Raw genomic sequence first — 18,500 nt, 5'->3', positions numbered from 1 at the left:
ATAATTTCCACCTGTTGTCTGTTCCATTTGCACAACAGCATGTGAAATTGATTGTCAATCAGTGTTGCTTCCTGAGTGGATGTCACAGTGTGATTTCACAGAAGTGTGATTGACTTGGAGTTACATTGTGTTGTTTAAGTGTTCCCTTTACTTTTTTTGGGCAGTGTATATGTGTATATATATATATATATATATATATATATATATATATATATATATTTCTCCAAGACTCCCTCTGCTCTCCCACACTCCCTCTTTATTCTGACCAAGCTAAGTCTTTTGGGCACCCTCCGCTCTCCCACATACCCTCTCCCTCTTTAACCTGATCACGCCAAGTCTCTTGGGCGCCCTCTGATTTCCCACACTCCGTCTCCTGACCACGCTATTGTCTCTTGGGCACCCTCCGCTCACCCACACACCTTCTACCTCTTTCTTCTGACCATGATAATGTCTCTTGGGCACCCTCTACTCTCCCACACTGTTTTTTCAATTTATTTTGACGAGTTAAATTTTTTTTAAACAGTCTGATGAAGAAATAGTTTTTGATGAGCAATCCATTGGCCCTGGAACAGTTACAACTTCACTAGAATGGAATTCAGGTTAAATAAGTATCTATAATTTTTATTGCATAAAACATATTTCTATCTTTTTATATATTTACAGTATATCTAAATCATTTTTTTTTTGTATTTACTATTGTTCATGCTAGTTGTCTGAAGATAGTGAAGAGGATCAAGGAGAAAATGTAGGCACTACATCATCTCGTCGACTAAGAATAGTAACATAGTAATATAGTAACATAGTTCATAAGGTTGAAAAAAGACCAGAGTCCATCAAGTTCAACCTATAACCCTAATAAGTCCCTTTTGAGTTGATCCAGAGGAAGGCAAAAAACCCTCATACTAGAGGTAAAATTTCCTTCCCGACTCCAAATATGGCAGTCAGAATAAATCCCTGGATCAACCTTCTGTCCTTATAAATCTAGTATACTTAACCAGTAATGTTATTACTCTCCAAAAATGCATCCAGCCCCTTTTAGAACTCTATTACAGAGTTCACCATGGGAGAGAATTCCACAGTCCCACTGCTCTTACAGTAAAGAACCCCGTCTGTGCTGGTGTAGAAACCTTCTTTCCTCTAGATGTAGTGGATTCCCCCTTGTTATAGATACAGTCCTGGGTATAAATAGATCATAGGAGAGATCTCTGATATATTTATACAGTTATTAGGTCTCCCCTAAGCCTTCTTTTTTCTAAACTAAATAACCCTAATTCTGATAATCTTTCCCATTCCCCGTATTACCCTGGTTGCCCGTCTTTGAACCCTCTCCAGCTCCACTATATCTTTCTTGTACACTGGTGCCCAGTATTGTACACAGCATTCTATGTCATGTTTTAGTAATTTAAATGCTTTATTTTTGTCATTTATTGCCCCCTTAACATTTTATTCATCCATATTGGTTTTCTTTTATTTCTGACCCTTTTATTCCCATAAGGGGATAATAGGGACAGTGAAAATATAAGATATTTTTCCAATTTAGCCTCCAATTTAGTGTCAGTATTGTTCTTTTTGAGGAAATTATCCCATTTTATATTAAGGGCTTCTCTGAGTTGATCGAACTTTGCCTTCCTAAAGTTCATTGTTTTTGTGGCCCCTCGAGAGATTCCCTTATTGAAGAACAAGTTATAATGTAATATATTATGATCACTATTTCCTAGGTGTCCTTCTACTTGCACATTAATTACTCTTTCAGGTACGTTGGTTAATAAGTCTAGTAAGGCGCCCCCTCAGGTCGGGCCCTGCACCATTTGGGACAGATAATTGTCTTTAGCTATAGTCAGAAACCTGTTTCCTTTGAGATTCACAGGTCTCAGTCTTCCAGTTTATATCAGGATGGTTAAAGTCCCCCATTATTATCACCTCATTCTTATTTTCTGCTTGTTTATTTGCCTCAGTAATTGATCTTCTGGCTCTTCCATTATGTTTGGTGGCTTATAGCAAACCCCTATCAGAATTTTTTTTTTATCTCCATATATTTCTTCCACTTTCTGTTTTGTCCGATCCTTCCTGAATAGACTATAACTCTGTATGTTGACCGCCCAGTCACAGTTATCGTCCAACCAAGTCTCTGTTATACCGACTATGTCATAATCCTCCTCAGAAATTTTCAACTCCAGTTCGTCAGTTTTATTGGACAGACTTCTGGCATTAGTCAACATGCACTTCAATGGTGTATGTGTTTTTTTTTCCTATGATGCCTATCCCTATAAACTATTCTAACCCCTCCCTCCGCTCCACCCCCAGGAACATTATTAAGTTCCCCCCCTTTATCTACACTGTATTCCCCCTCTATGTTGTAGCTTCCCTCCCCCCCAGTCCCTAGTTTAAACACTCTTCCACCCTTCTAGCCATCTTCTCCCCAAGCACAGCTGCACCGTCCCCCTTGAGGTGCAGTCCATCCCTACGGTAGAGCTGGTAACCGACAGCGAAGTCGGCCCAGTTCTCCATGAACCCAAACCCCTCCTTCCTACATCAGCTTCTGAGCCACTTGTTTACCTCCCTAATCTCCCGCTGCCTTTCTGGTGTGGCTCGTGGTACAGGTAATATTTCAGAAAATACTACCTTGGAGGTCCTTGCCTTAAGCTTGCAGCCTAAGTCCCTGAAATCATTTATAAGAACACTCCACCTACCTCTTACTTTGTCATTGGTGCCAATATGTACCTCTTCAGCCCCACCCAGCAACCTGTCAACCCGATCCGCGATGTGCCAAACTCGACCACCAGGAAGACAACACACTGTTCAGCGATCCCGGTCTTTGTGACAGATCGCCCTGTCTGTCCCCCACTACCAGTATCTGTCTGGCCTGCCCTGCACTCCTCCCTCCTTACTGGAGCAGACAACCCCCTGCTGCAGTACCGCTAGCTCTGAAATGGCATCTCCCTCATCTGCCAACCGAGCAAACTTGTTGGGGTGTGCCAGTTCAGGACTAGCCTCCCTGACACTTTTCCCTCTACCCGTTTTCTAACTGTAACCCACTCCGTCCCACTATCCTCCCCCACCTCCACCCCCGAGAGTACTTGCTCACTGAGCAGGAGACTCCTATGCGGGTTGTCAATGCATCTCAGTGTTGCCAGTTGCTCCTCTAGATCCAGGATCTGGGCTTCCAAATGAACAACTCGCACACATCTCCCAAAACAATATGCCCCCTCAAACTGTTGTTCAAGGATTGCATACATTGTGCAAGATGCACACTGGACTGTATTTTCCAACATGCAGGCCATACTAGATTTGGGGATAGAAAAAATTAACAGAAAAAAAATAAAAATAAAATCATATATTTCAATTTAAACTTCCTGAATTTAAAGTCCCTTAATTTTAAGTCCCCTCACTTTTATACTCACTCACTTGTATACTTCCCACTCTTGTATACAGACAATCACAAGATATACTTGGTTTTATAGTTACCAAACAGCACCTCTTTCTTCACAGTTGAAAACACGGCAAAATCAGTTTTTGTTCATTACTAATTTTATTTACAATGTCCATCATCTATCATATTTACAAGTTACAATGATCTGTTGTGGACCATTGAAACTTGAATACATAGTGAACATAAACATATTTACATAGTATATATCTGTCAAATGTGTCAAGGTGTGGAAGAACATAAAAATCCTAATCTGCATTTTAACATAACAAGTGTACAAGTATATGTACTTACTGACGGTCTCATAATAAATCTATGTATTTCTTTTTTTTAATAGCATATATGTATTAAAGTTTTCATGAAAGCATAACCATAAGACAAAAGCAGTCATAGTCATGAAATGTCAGGTAACAAATAGGTAGAACATGACCGCACATGGGAATGGTAAAAAGGACCCGAATAAAATGCGGCCAAGTGTGTGACAAACAAATAGGTAACATATCAAAACGATAACAGGAATATACAGTCATGGCCGTAAATGTTGGCACCCCCTTCATTTTTGAAGTTTGGTGTGACATTATGTCCGATTTGCTTTTTTTCCTCTTTTTGGTTTAGTTCTAATACACACAAAGGGAATAAACATGTGTATAGCAAAACATGTGTTACTGCAATGCTTTTCAGTGAGAAATACTTTTCTTGAAAAATTTCTGCCTTTTCTTGAAAAATTTCAGGGGTGCCAACATTTACGGCCATGACTAATAGCACAGTAAACCTATCTTGGATAAAAGCCACGCATGTATAACAGGCATTAATAAAGGGAGCAGAGGGTGAATTTGTGTAACCAATAGAAAAAAATATATAAAAACAAGAAATGAGAAGACTGGGAGCGAGTAGAAAAGACAGGGGGGAAACGAGGAGGGAAGCAGGGGCAGAAGGGAGGGACAAGGGAGAAGAGTCAGAAAGGGTACGTACCTCAGGAGGACAGCGGACACAGGCGGGGGCCAAGGGAGGCGGGCAGGCTGGTTCTACAGGTCTGGCAACACGCACGAGAAAGGCAAGGGGGAAATCAGGAGGGGATCAAGACACTAAATGTAGGGATCTGTAACCGTCTGAGGAGAGAAAATTGGTCCAAGGTCCCCAGATCATGTGGTGTTTCATCAAATGTTGTCTGGAGTCAGCAATAAGTTTCTTCATTCTGTGTACATGCGAGAGTTCCTGAACCCATGAGGAGAAGGAAGGGGCAGATTTCCACTGTCTCGGAATAACTGACCTGGCTGCAAGAAGCATAAATCTGACCAGGCGGGTGTTCCATTTAGAGGAGGAGCCGGGGCTACACTAAGTCACACTGAGGTTAGTTTACGAATAGTATCTAGAATATGATTCCAGAAGGGGGTCAGTGAGGCACACTGTAACTAAATACGAGACATTGTACCACCAACCGTCTCGCCACACCTCCAATAAGCTTCCTGCACACCAGGGTAAAAGCGGGATAATAGGGCCGGAACTCTGTACCATCTCGTCAGAACTTTGTAGTTCGTTTCTTGAGCCTTACATGATATAGATGTGTTATGGCACATGAGAACCGCTGTGTTCCACTCCTCTTCCGTAAACTTACAGTTTAGTTCCCTCTCCCAACCCATCCAGAAGGGCAGGTGGTCAGTACTGAGAGAATCAAGAAAGAGAGCATAAATAGTACTTTTCGGGTGATTCACCCTGGAGGTAGAGATAGTCTCTCTCGATAGGGCGATAGCTCTGGCACAAGATTGGATTCCCTCTTTTGAGATCACAGTGATAAAGGCACGTGGAAAAGACTGTGATGAAGGGGATGAGTCGGATAGTGTTGAAAGCAGAAAGAAGAGGAGAAGTCAGCTCTGACCGGAGGAGCTTGTAAAACTTGGCTGTATAGCCATCTGGTCCCGGGCTCTTGCCTGCAGAGAGGAAATTACATCTTCAGAGAGGGTAGGTAGGGCAGTTGAATCAAATGACTGAAGGGAAGGGAAGGGAAGGGTATGCATACCAGTCTGGGAATTGGCACCAGGGGCAGGTAAGACATTTATGTATTTCATGTAAATACTACATGGTGTGTATTGAGGTTTCCCAGTGCAAGGGTTACATTCTCCTTTGGGCAACTGGCGACAGTGTATAATTTTTTTTTTTTTGTATTTGACACTGTGTGTACTGTATAGGACACATGCAGTAGCTAATGTCAAGGGGAGTCATTTATATGTTTAGATCCCCAATGCAAATTCTACAACAGGGTACAATTTTATAATTATAATATTAGTCTCTTATGGGTCAGATTTCCTTTTGGGCCCCTTTTGCTACATGTACACCCCGAATGGCTATGCAATCATGTTACCCGCAGGCGCTGCTTTACTTTTCCTCATGTGAGCCGCGGTGCTGGAAATGAATGAGTTGTGAGCCAAGGATTCAGGATGGAGAACGGAAGCCGTCACCTCCCCCTGCAAGCGCTGAAAGCCAGCTTCTGATCAGAAGCTCTGCAGCACCCATTGCCCACTGGCTTTCAGCGCTTGCAGGGGGAGGTGACAGCTTCAGTTCCCTGTCCTGCGCCCGCATCTCACAACTCATTCATTTCCAGCGCCGCGGCTCACAGGAGGAAAAGGAAAGCAGCGGCTGCGGGTAACATGATTAGTCCCCCGATGTGGGGACAGCGCTGCGGCTGATAATTCATTCATTCGGGGGGGGGGGGGGAGGAAAAGTAGAGCAGCGCCTTCGGGTCATATATGATTAGTTCCCCAGCGCACTGCAACTGATAATTCATTCGATAGGGGGGGGGGGGTTAGGGGGAAATGAGTGGAAAAAGAATACAGTCAAATACCATGGAACACATTTTTGGTCATACCGCCCAGCACTAGTGTGTGTATTTAAAATTATTTTAATTAGCAGGTGACTGCATAAGGGTTTCCTCCTACCATTCACATTGGTGTGGTTCTCTGTGGCAGTCATTGTTTCTGTGATGGAGTGGCCCAGAGCCAGGGGCTTGGTCGGGCAGCAGTGGGGTTGCCTGGCCACTGGGTCACTCCCCCTGTGGGCATGGTGTCTCGGAGGTGGTGGTCTCAGCCCAGCGCTACGCCAGTGTAAGGTTAGGGACCCACTCTGACTAGGTAGCCTTGACGTGGCGAGTGGGCTTGTACTTTTAGATCAAAATGTATAATAACAACCTGTTAGTTTTTGGAATTATGCTGAGAAGCAAGTAGATCAAAATACAAATGGTGGATGTGCGGCTGTGTTTCTCTATTTGTGTTGTATATAAGTGTGTATTTATACCCACAATTTACAAGTTTATACCCACAATTTACTAACCAAGAAATCTCTATACTTATACATGGTATTAGTTAACCAGATAACGGCGACGGAATTTAACAGAGATGCCAATAGGTAATATTTTTTATTATTCCTATAATAATTGTAATTTACATTTTTTAAATTATCTTTCTAGGTTGAGATTTATCAAAACCTGTCCAGATGAAAAGTTGATGAGTTACTCCTAGCAACCAATCACATTGCTTTTTTCATCATTCTGAGGCATTTAAAAAAACATAAGAAGCATACTGATTAGTTTCTATGGGAAACTCAGCAAATTTTCCTCTGGACAGGTTTTGATATATCTCGTCACTAGTGTTTTACAGCTCCCAGTTGCACTGGTATGTTAATGGACATAGTTGTTAGATCAAAACAGTTAAGGGGTAATGCATCCAAATGTGAAAGATCACCTTATATTTTATATATATATATATATATATATATATATATATATATATATATATATATATATATATAAAACTCAACGTGTGTGTGTGTATGTATGTTCCACAAAAACTTTCAAACGGATATTAACATGAAACTTGGCACACATGTTACTTATATGTCAACAACAAACATAGGATAGGTGATTTAACCCTTACTCACCCCCATTTGCCAGGGGCGGGGTTTTTGTTCAAAGTCCCATACAAGTCTATGGGAAATATATGTTACTGCATAACTTCCAAACGGCTGGAGATATTTCGATAATACTTGGTCACACGTTACTTATATGTCCACTTAAAATATAGGATAGTTAATTTAACCCTTAACTACCCCCATTTGTGAGGGTCAGGGTTTTTTTTTTTTTTTAAGTCCCATGCAAATCAATGGGAAATGTATGTTCCCATATAATTTCCGTACAGCTGGAACTATTTCATTACCTGGTACACATATTACGAGTCGGGATAGGACGACGGGATAGGAGGACAGGATGGGAGGTCGGGATAGGAGGACGGATATAAGGTCGGGATAGGAGGACAAGATAGGAGGACGGGATAGGAGGTCGAGATAGGACAACGGGATAGGAGGTCAAGATAGGAGGTCGAGATATGAGGACGGGATAGGAGGTCGAGATAGGAGGACGGGATAGAAGGTCGAGATAGGAGGACGGGATAGGAGGACGAGATAGGAGGAGATAGAAGCTTGCTCTTCTGAGTGTTGCTGTGTAAGAGGGGGCGTGAAAGAGGAGTTACAAAAACTGTGATTATCTGTTGTGTGGAGTGAATCTGTGGAGTGGGTGCGACTGCCTATAGTCCACATTCATATTTTGGATAAGTCTTTCTCTTTTGCACATAGTGGGATAACTGTTTAAACACCCTTTTTCATTTTTTTTTTCTCTGTTCCACCTCTAGGGGGAGGAGGAGTAGATTGGGCTCAGGTGTATAAATATTAGCTTGGGATTCTTATTGAGAGCTTGCTCTTCTGAGTGTTGCTGTGTAAGAGGGGGCGTGAAAGAGGAGTTACAAAAACAGGAGGTTGAAAGCAGGAGGTTGAGATCGCTGCGAGTGTTAATTTCTGAACCCACAAGGTCTACAAAAAATTTTAAGTGTAATTTTGACAGTTTTTTCCTATACATTTGTGAAATCCCCATAACTAGATGGCCTCCATGTTGGAAAATGCAGTCCAATGTACATCCTGTTCAATGTATGCAATCCTTGAACAACAGTTTGAGGGTGCATATTGTTGTGCGAGATGTGTGCTAGTTGTCCGTTTGGAAGCCCAGATCCTGCATCTAGAGGGGCGACTGGCAACAATGAGAAGCATTAACAACATGGAGAGGAGTCTCGTGCTCACTGAGCAGGCACTCTCGGGAATAGAGGTGGGGGAGGACAGTGGGACGGAGTTGCAGGACAGTCAGGCAGTTAGCTGGGTTACAGTAAGAAAGTGGGGTAGGGGAAAAAGTGTCAGGGAGGCTAGTCCTGAACTGGCACACCCCGACAAGTTTGCCCGCTTGGCAGATGAGGGGGATGCCATTACAGAGCTAGCAGAACTGCAGCAGGATACCGCCTCTGACCGCCAGGGGGGTGTCTGCTTCAGTAAGGAGGGAGGGAGGAGTACAGGGCAGGCCAGACAGGTACTAGTGGTGGGGGACTCAATTATTAGGGGGACAGACAGGGCAATCTGTCACAAAGACCGGGATCGCCGAACAGTGTGTTGTCTGCCTGGCGCACGAGTTCGGCACATCGCGGATCGGGTTGACAGGTTGCTGGGCGGGGCTGGAGAGGACCCAGCAGTCATGGTACATATTGGCACCAATGACAAAGTAAGGTAGGTAGTGAGGTAGGTGGAGTGTCCTTAAAAATGATTTCAGGGACTTAGGCCGCAAGCTTAAGGCAAGGACCTCCAAGGTAGTATTTTCTGAAATACTACCAGTACCACGAGCCACATCAGAGAGGCAGCGGGAGATCAGGGAGGTAAACAAGTGGCTCAGAAGCTGGTGTAGGAAGGAAGGGTTTGGGTTCATGGAGAACTGGGCTGACTTCGCTGTCAGTTACCGGCTCTACCGTAAGGACGGGCTGCACCTCAATGGGGAGGGTGCAGCTTTGCTTGGGGAGAAGATGGCTAGAAGGGTGGAGGAGAGTTTAAACTAGGGACTTGGGGGGAGGGAACCTACAGCAAAGAGGGGGAAGATAGTGTAGATAGAGAGGTGGGAATTATAAATGTACCTGGGGGTGGAGCGGAGGGAGGGGTTAGAATAGTTAATAGGAATAGGCTTCATAGGAAAATAAAACTTACACCCTTGAATTCCATTAACCCCAATAACATAAAGGATGGAAATGTAAAGTGTATGTTCACAAATGCCAGAAGCCTAGCAAATAAAATGGGGGAGCTTGAGGCCTTGATACTGGAGGAACATATTGATATAGTTGGGGTCACTGAGACATGGCTGGACTCCTCGCATGACTGGGCTGTCAATCTGCAGGGGTTTACATTGTTTCGCAAGGATAGAATGAACAGAAAAGGTGGTGGAGTCTGTCTGTATGTAAGAAGTGGTATGAAAGCCAGTGTGAACGATGCCATAGTGTGTGATGATTTTGAGGAGGTGGAATCACTGTGGGTACAATTACAAAAGGAGGGAAATACTGAAAAAATAATACTTGGTGTAATCTACAGACCCCCTAATATCACTGAAGAGATAGAAGTTCGGCTTCATAAACAAATAGAGAGGGCCGCCCGGGCAGGTACAGTGGTAATAATGGGAGATTTTAACTATCCAGATATAGATTGGGGCCGGGGGCTGGCTAAAACTACAAAGGGGCGACAATTCCTAAATTTATTGCAGGATAATTTTATGGGCCAGTTTGTGGAGGACCCAACAAGAAGTGATGCCTTGTTGGATCTGATCATTTCCAACAACGCAGAGCTGGTTGGTAATGTAACTGTGCGGGAAAACCTTGGGAATAGCGACCACAATATAGTTACTTTTGACTTAAAATGTAGAAAACAAAGACAGGCGGGAAAGGCAAAAACATATAACTTTAAAAAGGCAAATTTCCCTGGGCTGAGGGCTGCACTACAGGACATAGACTGGGGGGAGGTGTTCTCAAATACTGATACAGAAGGTAAATGGGACATCTTTAAATCAACTCTAAATAACTATACAGCTAAATATATACCAAAGGGGAACAAATATAAACGATTAAAACTAAATCCTACATGGCTGACACATGATGTTAAAAGAGCAATAAACAACAAAAAAATAGCCTTCAAAAAATACAAATCTGATGGGTCAGCGATAACATTTAAACAGTACAAAGAGCTTAATAAAATCTGTAAACATGTAATAAAAACAGCAAAAATTCAAAACGAGAGACAGGTGGCCAAAGAAAGCAAAACTAATCCTAAATATTTTTTTAGATATATAAATGCAAAAAAAACAAGGACAGATCATGTAGGACCCCTTAATAAGCCAAGAGTTCTTAGAGAGGTAAGTTCAGTAATATCTGTACCCCTGTTCATGATATTTAGAGATTCTCTGGTGTTTGGTATTGTGCCAAGGGACTGGCGCAAGGCGAATGTGGTGCCAATCTTCAAAAAGGGCTCTAGGTCTTCCCCAGGAAACTATAGACCGGTAAGTTTAACGTGCATTGTGGGTAAATTGTTTGAAGGACTTATAAGGGATTACATACAGGAATACATAGGGGATAATAGTATTATAAGTGATAGCCAGCATGGGTTTACTAAGGATAGAAGTTGTCAAACCAATCTAATTTGCTTTTATGAAGAGGTGAGTAGAAGCCTTGACAGAGGAATGGCTGTGGATATAGTGTTTCTGGATTTTGCTAAAGCATTTGAAACTGTCCCTCATAGACGTCTGACAGGTAAGTTAAGGTCTTTGGGTTTGGAAATTTTAGTTTGTAACTGGATTGAACACTGGCTCATGGATCGTACCCAGAGAGTGGTGGTCAATGATTCGTACTCTGATTGGTCCCCGGTTATTAGTGGTGTACCCCAAGGTTCAGTACTGGGCCCGCTGTTGTTTAATTTATTTATCAATGATATAGAGGATGGTATTAACAGCTCTGTTTCTATCTTTGCAGATGACACCAAGCTTTGTAGCACAGTACAGTCTATAGAGGATGTGCATAACTTACAGGATGACTTGGATAGACTAAGTGTATGGGCATCCACTTGGCAAATGAGGTTCAATGTGGATAAATGTAAAGTTATGCATCTGGGTACTAATAACCTGCATGCGTCGTATGTCTTAGGGGGGATTAAACTGGCAGAGTCACTGGTAGAGAAAGATCTGGGTGTACTTGTAGATCACAGACTACAGAATAGCATGCAATGTCAGGCTGCTGCTTCCAAAGCCGGCAGGATATTGTCATGTATCAAAAGAGGCATGGACTCAAGGGACAGGGACATAATACTCCCCCTTTATAAAGCATTGGTACGGCCTCACCTGGAATATGCTGTTCAGTTTTGGGCACCTGTCCATAAAAGGGACACTGCGGAGTTGGAAAGGGTGCAGAGACGCGCGACTAAGCTAATATGGGGCATGGATCATCTTAGCTATGAGGAGCGATTAAAGGAGTTACAATTGTTTAGTCTTGAGAAGAGACGTTTGAGGGGGGATATGATAAACGTAAATAAGTATATTAATGGCCCATACAAAAAATATGGAGAAAAACTGTTCCAGGTTAAACCCCCCTAAAGGACGAGGGGGCACTCCCTCCGTCTGGAGAAGAAAAAGTTTAGTCTCAAGGGGCGACACGCCTTCTTTACCGTGAGGACTGTGAATTTATGGAACGGTCTACCTCAGGAACTGGTCACAGCAGGAACAATTAACAGCTTTAAAACAGGATTAGATACATTCCTGGAACAAAATAACATTAATGCTTATGAAGAAATATAAAATCCCATCCCTTCCCCAATATCGCGCCACACCCCTACCCCTTAATTCCCTGGTTGAACTTGATGGACATATGTCTTTTTTCGACCGTACTAACTATGTAACTATGACTGGATAGGAGGACTGGATATGACAACAATATATGGGGATGGGATTTGAAGTCAAACGCTTCCTCCTTTGTTGATTTTCCTCCCCAACAAGGATGAGGAAGGAAAAACCGGGCAATGCCGGGTACTCCGCTAGTCCATGGATAAAAGGGAAATTTACTTTTTGTTGCTGTCCGCCAATTTCAATTGTAAACGATTGTTTAATTGTGTTGGCTATGTTCACACTCCAGAATGTCCACATGTTCTTCCAAATGAAAGTAGCGCATGAATTCATAATCAATACACTTCAATGATATTCTGCTTTAAGATTCACATAGCATCATTTTGTCTGCCTAATTACAATTTAAATATATTATAAAAATTCATGCAGAATTCAGCGCTGAACTTATGGTGTGTAAAAATAGCTTTGTGAGAATTTGACATGTGGTTAAGAAAGGAAAATCACTTAAAGGGATACTCCCATGGAAAACTTTTTTTTTTTTTTTTTTTTTTTAAATCAACTGGTGACAGAAAGTTAAACAGATTTGTAAATTACTTCTATTAATAAAAAAATATATATAAAATCTTAATCCTTCGAGGACTTATTAGGGGCTATATACTACAGAGGAAATTAGAGATGAGCGAACTTACAGTAAATTCGATTTGTCACAAACTTCTCGGCTCGGCAGTTGATGACTTTTCCTGCATAAATTAGTTCAGCTTTCAGGTGCTCCCGTGGGCTGGAAAAGGTGGATACAGTCCTAAGAGACTCTTTCCTAGGACTGAATCCACCTTTTCCAGCCCACCGGAACACCTGAAGGCTGAACTAATTTACGCAGGAAAAGTCATCAACTGCCGAGCCGAGAAGTTCGTGACGAATCGAATTTACTGTAAGTTCGCTCATCTCTAGAGGAAATGTTTATCTTTTTAGATTTCTCTGATGTCATGACCACGGTGCTCTCTGCCGACCTCTGCTATCCATTTTAGGAACTGCCCAGAGCAGCATATGTTTGCTATGGGGATTTTCTCCTGCTCTGAAAAGTTCCTAAAATGGACAGCTGAGGTCAGCAGAGAAATCTAAAAATAGAGAAATCTAAAAATGTAAGCATTTCCTCTTTATTATATATCCCCTAAAAAGTACTGGAAGGATTAAGATTTTTTAATAGAAGTATTTTACAAATCTGTTTAACTTTCTGGCACCAGTTGATTATAAAAAAAAAATTTCCACGGGAGTACCCCTTTTAGGACCAAGGGCGTACAGGTATGCCCTGATGTCCTGGTACTTAAGGACCGGGCGGGGACCGGATCCTGAGACCCCCCCCCCATGTTGGCAAATTTGCGGTGATTCCGGGTCAATCCGGTCTCCGGAAAAAAAGGTTAATGGGGCTGTCCGAGACAGCCCCATTCACCCTTACCCAGCAGGTGGCACAGGTGCCACCTCACGATCACGTGATTGGTTGGTCGGAATGACCCTGCTGGGCAAGGATGGGAGTGGAGATTGGGTCCGGCAGGGGTCTCCTACCTTTACCTGGCCCGGCCGGGGTACCCTCAGAAGCGGCGGCGGACAGGAGCAGCAGAAGCGGTGGTAGCAGCGGCGGTGGTCCCGCCGGCAGGATACAGCAGGTGGTGAGGCCTATTCAGCTTCTGCTGTTGCTTAGCAACATCTCTCAGCATGCACAGCCAAAGGGCATGCTGGGAGTTGTAGTTTTGCAACAACTGGAGTTCCAACTACAACTCTACGCATGCCCTCTGGTATTCTGTGCATGCTGGGGGGGGTGAAGTTATGCAACAGCAGGAGGCACATTTTTTTCTATGAAAAAGTGTGCCTCCAGCTGTTGCATAATTACAACTTCCAGCATGCACTGAGAGAACGTACATGATGGGAGTTCAAGTTTTGCAACAGCTGGAGGGACATTGTTACTTAACTCTGTTTCGCAACCAATGCGCCTCCAGCTGTTGCATAACTACAACTTCCAGCATGTATGGTCTGTCAGTGCAAGCTGGGAGTTGTAGTTTTGCAACAGCTGAAGTTTTGCCTCCCCCCCCCCCCTCCATGTGAATGTACAGGGTGCATTAACATGGGCAGGGGTTTACAGCGAGTTTTCTGCTTCAAGTTTGAGATGGGGCACTGTAAACCCTCAACCGTGTGAATGTACCCTAAAGATACTACACAAAATAAAAGGGTAAAACACTACATACACACACATGTCTCTCCCCCCAAATAAAAATGTCTTGTACAGCACCGTTTCCATTTCCACATATCTTGAGTATGGAAATACCCCATAAGTGGATGTAAAGTGGTCTGCGGGCCCACTGCAATGCTCAGAAGAGAAGGAGCGCCATTGGGCTTTTGGAGAGAGAATGTGTCAAAAATTGAAGGCCACGTGTGTTTACAAAGCACCCCCCCCCCCCCCGATTTCTCTCATTTTACCCCTTGAGAAAATTCTAAATCTTCACTTTGCTGCTATTCCTGTGAAACACCTAAAGGATTAACACACTTTCTGAATGTCATTTTCAATACTGATTTTGAAAATGTTGTGAAAAAGTAGACATATTGTATATGTGAATATATAATTTATTTGATATGTCTATTTTCCTTACAAGCAGAGAACTTCAAAGTAAAAAAAAATATGTCACATTTTAAAAATTTTCATGAAATTTTGGAATTTTTCACCAAGAAATGATACAAGTATCGACGAAAATTTACCACTATGTTAAAGTAGAATATGTCATAAAAAAACTCTCTGAATCAAATTCATAAGTAAAAGTATCCCACAGTCACTAATGCTTAAAGTGACAGTGGTCAGATGTGCAAAAAAATGCTCTGGTCCTTAAAGGGGTTATCCAGGAAAAAAACTTTATATATATATATATATATATATATATATAACTGGCTCCAGAAAGTTAAACAGATTTGTAAATTAAAATGTAAAAACAGATCAGTCCTCAGTGTCCCACCCACAACTGTGAGTGTGTAGTGGATATCTGGTAAGGATACTAGTAAAGCCAGTTACAAATCAATGTATTTTTTTTATATATTTATTTACTAGCGGAGTACCCGACGTTGCCCGGTTTTTCCTTCCTAATCCTTGTTGGGGAGGAAAATCAACAAAGGAGGAAGCTTTTGACTTCATATCCCAACCTCCTATTCCGTCATTGTATCCTGACCTCCTATCCCGTCCTCATATCTCAACCTCCTATCCCATCCTAATATCTCGACCTCCCATCCCGTCCTCATATCCCGTTCTCCTATCTCGACCTCCAATCCCGTCCTCATATCCCGACCTGTAATATGTGTACCAGTTATTGAAATATCTCCAGCTGTACGGAAGTTATGTGGGAACATACATTTCCCATTGATTTGCATGGGACTTTAAACAAAAACCCCGACCCTCACAAATGGAGGTAGTTAAGGGTTAAATTAACTATCCTATATTTGTTGTTGACATATTTGTAACATGTGTGCCAAGTTTCATGTTAATATCTTTAGCCGTTTGGACGTGATGCTGGAACACACACACACACACGTTGAGATATAGATATATATATTCCTTGAGTGAAGGAATTCAGTTAACCTCATGTCCCTTAGTGTGATCTCCACATACCATTTTCTCTTCCTTTCTAGATTTGTAAATTACTTCTATTAACCCCTTAAGGACTTTTTTTTTCCGTTTTTGCATTTTCATTTTTTGCTCCTTGCCTTTAAAAAACCATAACCCTTTCAATTTTGCACCTTAAAATCCAAAGGATGGCCAATTCTACCTTGTAATGTAATGTAAAATCTACAGTGAAACGGGAAAAAAAACACCGTCTTGTAACTTTTGGGGACTTTCGTTTCTACATAGTACATTTTTTGGTAAAAATGACACCTTATTATTCTGTAGGTCCATACGATTAAAATGATACCCTACTTATATAGGTTTGATTTTGTCGTACTTCTAGAAAAAATCATAACTTTATGCAGGAAAATTTATACGTTTAAAATTGTCATCTTCTAACCCCTATAACTTTTTATTTTTCCACGTATAGGGCAGTATGAGGGTTCATTTTTTGCGCCGTTATCTGAAGTTTTTAACGGTACCATTTTTGATAGGACTTCTTGATCGCTTTTTATTCATTTTTTCATGATATAAAAAGTGACCAAAAATGCACTATTTTGGACTTCGGAATTTTTTTGCGCGTACGCCATTGACCGTGCGGTTTAATTAATGATATATTTTTATAATTCGGACATTTCTGCACGCGGCGATACCATATATGTTTATTTTTATTTACACTGTTTTTTTATGGGAAAAGGGGGGGCGATTCAAACTTTTAATAGGGAAGGGGTTAAATGATCTTTAATCACTTTTTTTTGCAGTGTTATAGCTCCCATAGGGACCTATAACACTGCACACACTGATCTTTTACATTGATCACTGGTTTCTCATAGGAAACCAGTGATCGGTGATTCTGCCGCTTGACTGCTCATGCCTGGATCTCAGGCATTGAGCAGTCATTCGGCGATCAGACAGCGAGGAGGCAGGTAGGGACCCTCCTGCTGCCCTGTAAGCTGTTGGGGATGCCGCGATTTCGCCACGACTATCCCGAACAGCCCACTGATATAACCGGCATGGTTTCACTTTCATTTTAGACGCGGCGTTAGACTTTGAACGCCGCGTCTAAAAGGTTAATAGCGTGCGGCAACGCGATCAATGCCGCGCGCTATCGTTGTTAGAGGCCGGGCCCGACCCGCTATGATGCCGTGGCCCCGCGTTATAGATTGTGAGCGGACACATGACATTCCAGTACGTCATGTGTCTTTAAGGGGTTAAAAAATCTTAATCCTTTCAGTCCTTATGAGCTTCTGAAGTTAAGATTGTTCTTTTCTGTCTAAAAGCTCTCTGATGACACGTGTCTCGGGAACCGCCCAGTTTAGAAGCAAATTCCCATTGCAAACCTCTACTAAACTGGGCGGTTCCCGAGACAGGTGTCATCAGAAAGCACTTAGACAGAAAAGAACAACCTTAACTTCAGAAGCTCATAAGTACTGAAATGATTAAGATTTTTTAATAGAAGTAATTTACAAATCTGTTTAACTTGTCCTGATGTCCATTCAAATAACACTGGATTTTAACGGTTTGGCGATTACAACAATAATAGTGCTCCTTATGGACAAAATTTTAACACTTTGCACACAATAGTTTAGTATTTTTAATAATTTTTTTTTTAAACCTACGGTGTTGACACAATACTTATCCACTTTCCTTTAGATACCGTGTTTCTCCGAAAATAAGACCGAGTCTTATATTAATTTTAGTCACAAAAAACACACTAGGGCTTATTTTCAGGGTAGGGCTTATTTATTTATGGGGGCTGCAGGAGTGTGGAGGATGGGGGGCTGTGGGAGTGTGGAGGATGGGGGGCTGTAGCAGTGTGGAGGATGGGGGGCTGTAGCAGTGTGGAGGATGCCGCACCCCCCCCCATCTTCCACACTGCTACAGCCCCCCATCCTCCCACAGCCCCCCATCCTCCACACTCCTGCTGCCCCCCCATCCTCCACACAGCGTTCCAGTCCTCATTACTGGTGGCCACGGTCCGGATCTGGGCTGCCAGTTGAGTACCCCTGGCCTAGGTCTTATATTGCAGCGCAACCCGATAATCCAGCTAGGGCTTATTTTCCGAATAGGGTGTATTTTCGGGGAAACAGGGTAGTTAATGTCATTCCAAGGGGGCACACACGCTGTGTCTCGTAGCAATCGCATTATCAGCAATCAGCTTTTCAACAAAGGCGAGATACGTTTATCTATCCGATAAAGCTAGTCAGATATAGATGAAAGTTTTGTACAGGGGAGTTCACTTTTCCTTCACGCTGACAACAAAGATTCAATAAATGAGATTGTAGCGGGTAACAGCGTGGCAGCCCCCACCCACTCTGTAATCACACACTTATCCACTTTCCATCAGATAATTGATAAGTCTTCACGCACAATACTATTACTTTTATTACAAAACCTCATTTGAAATTCTATCTGTATAAGATCGCTTACTAAAGTCTTCTGTGACAAAGTTATATAACACATATTTTTGCGTTATACACTTTTTATAGTAAAACTTTATAATTTGATTGTTATTCTGGTTATATTTTTATTAAACTGTTAAGGATGAAGGGCGTACCTTCACGCCCTGTGCCCGCAATATAATGTGGGGTCACGGGTCATGGCCGGGACCCGTGGCTAATACTGGACATCAACGATTGCGGCCATGTGGCGATCAAAGTTGATTGCAGTGTCTAAAATTGAAGAAAAAAATACATCACGGCAGCTTA

This window comes from Hyla sarda, chromosome 7 (genome assembly GCF_029499605.1).
Source record: "Hyla sarda isolate aHylSar1 chromosome 7, aHylSar1.hap1, whole genome shotgun sequence".
NCBI classification, from domain to species: Eukaryota; Metazoa; Chordata; class Amphibia; order Anura; family Hylidae; genus Hyla; species Hyla sarda.
This window is presented reverse-complemented; position numbering follows the sequence as displayed.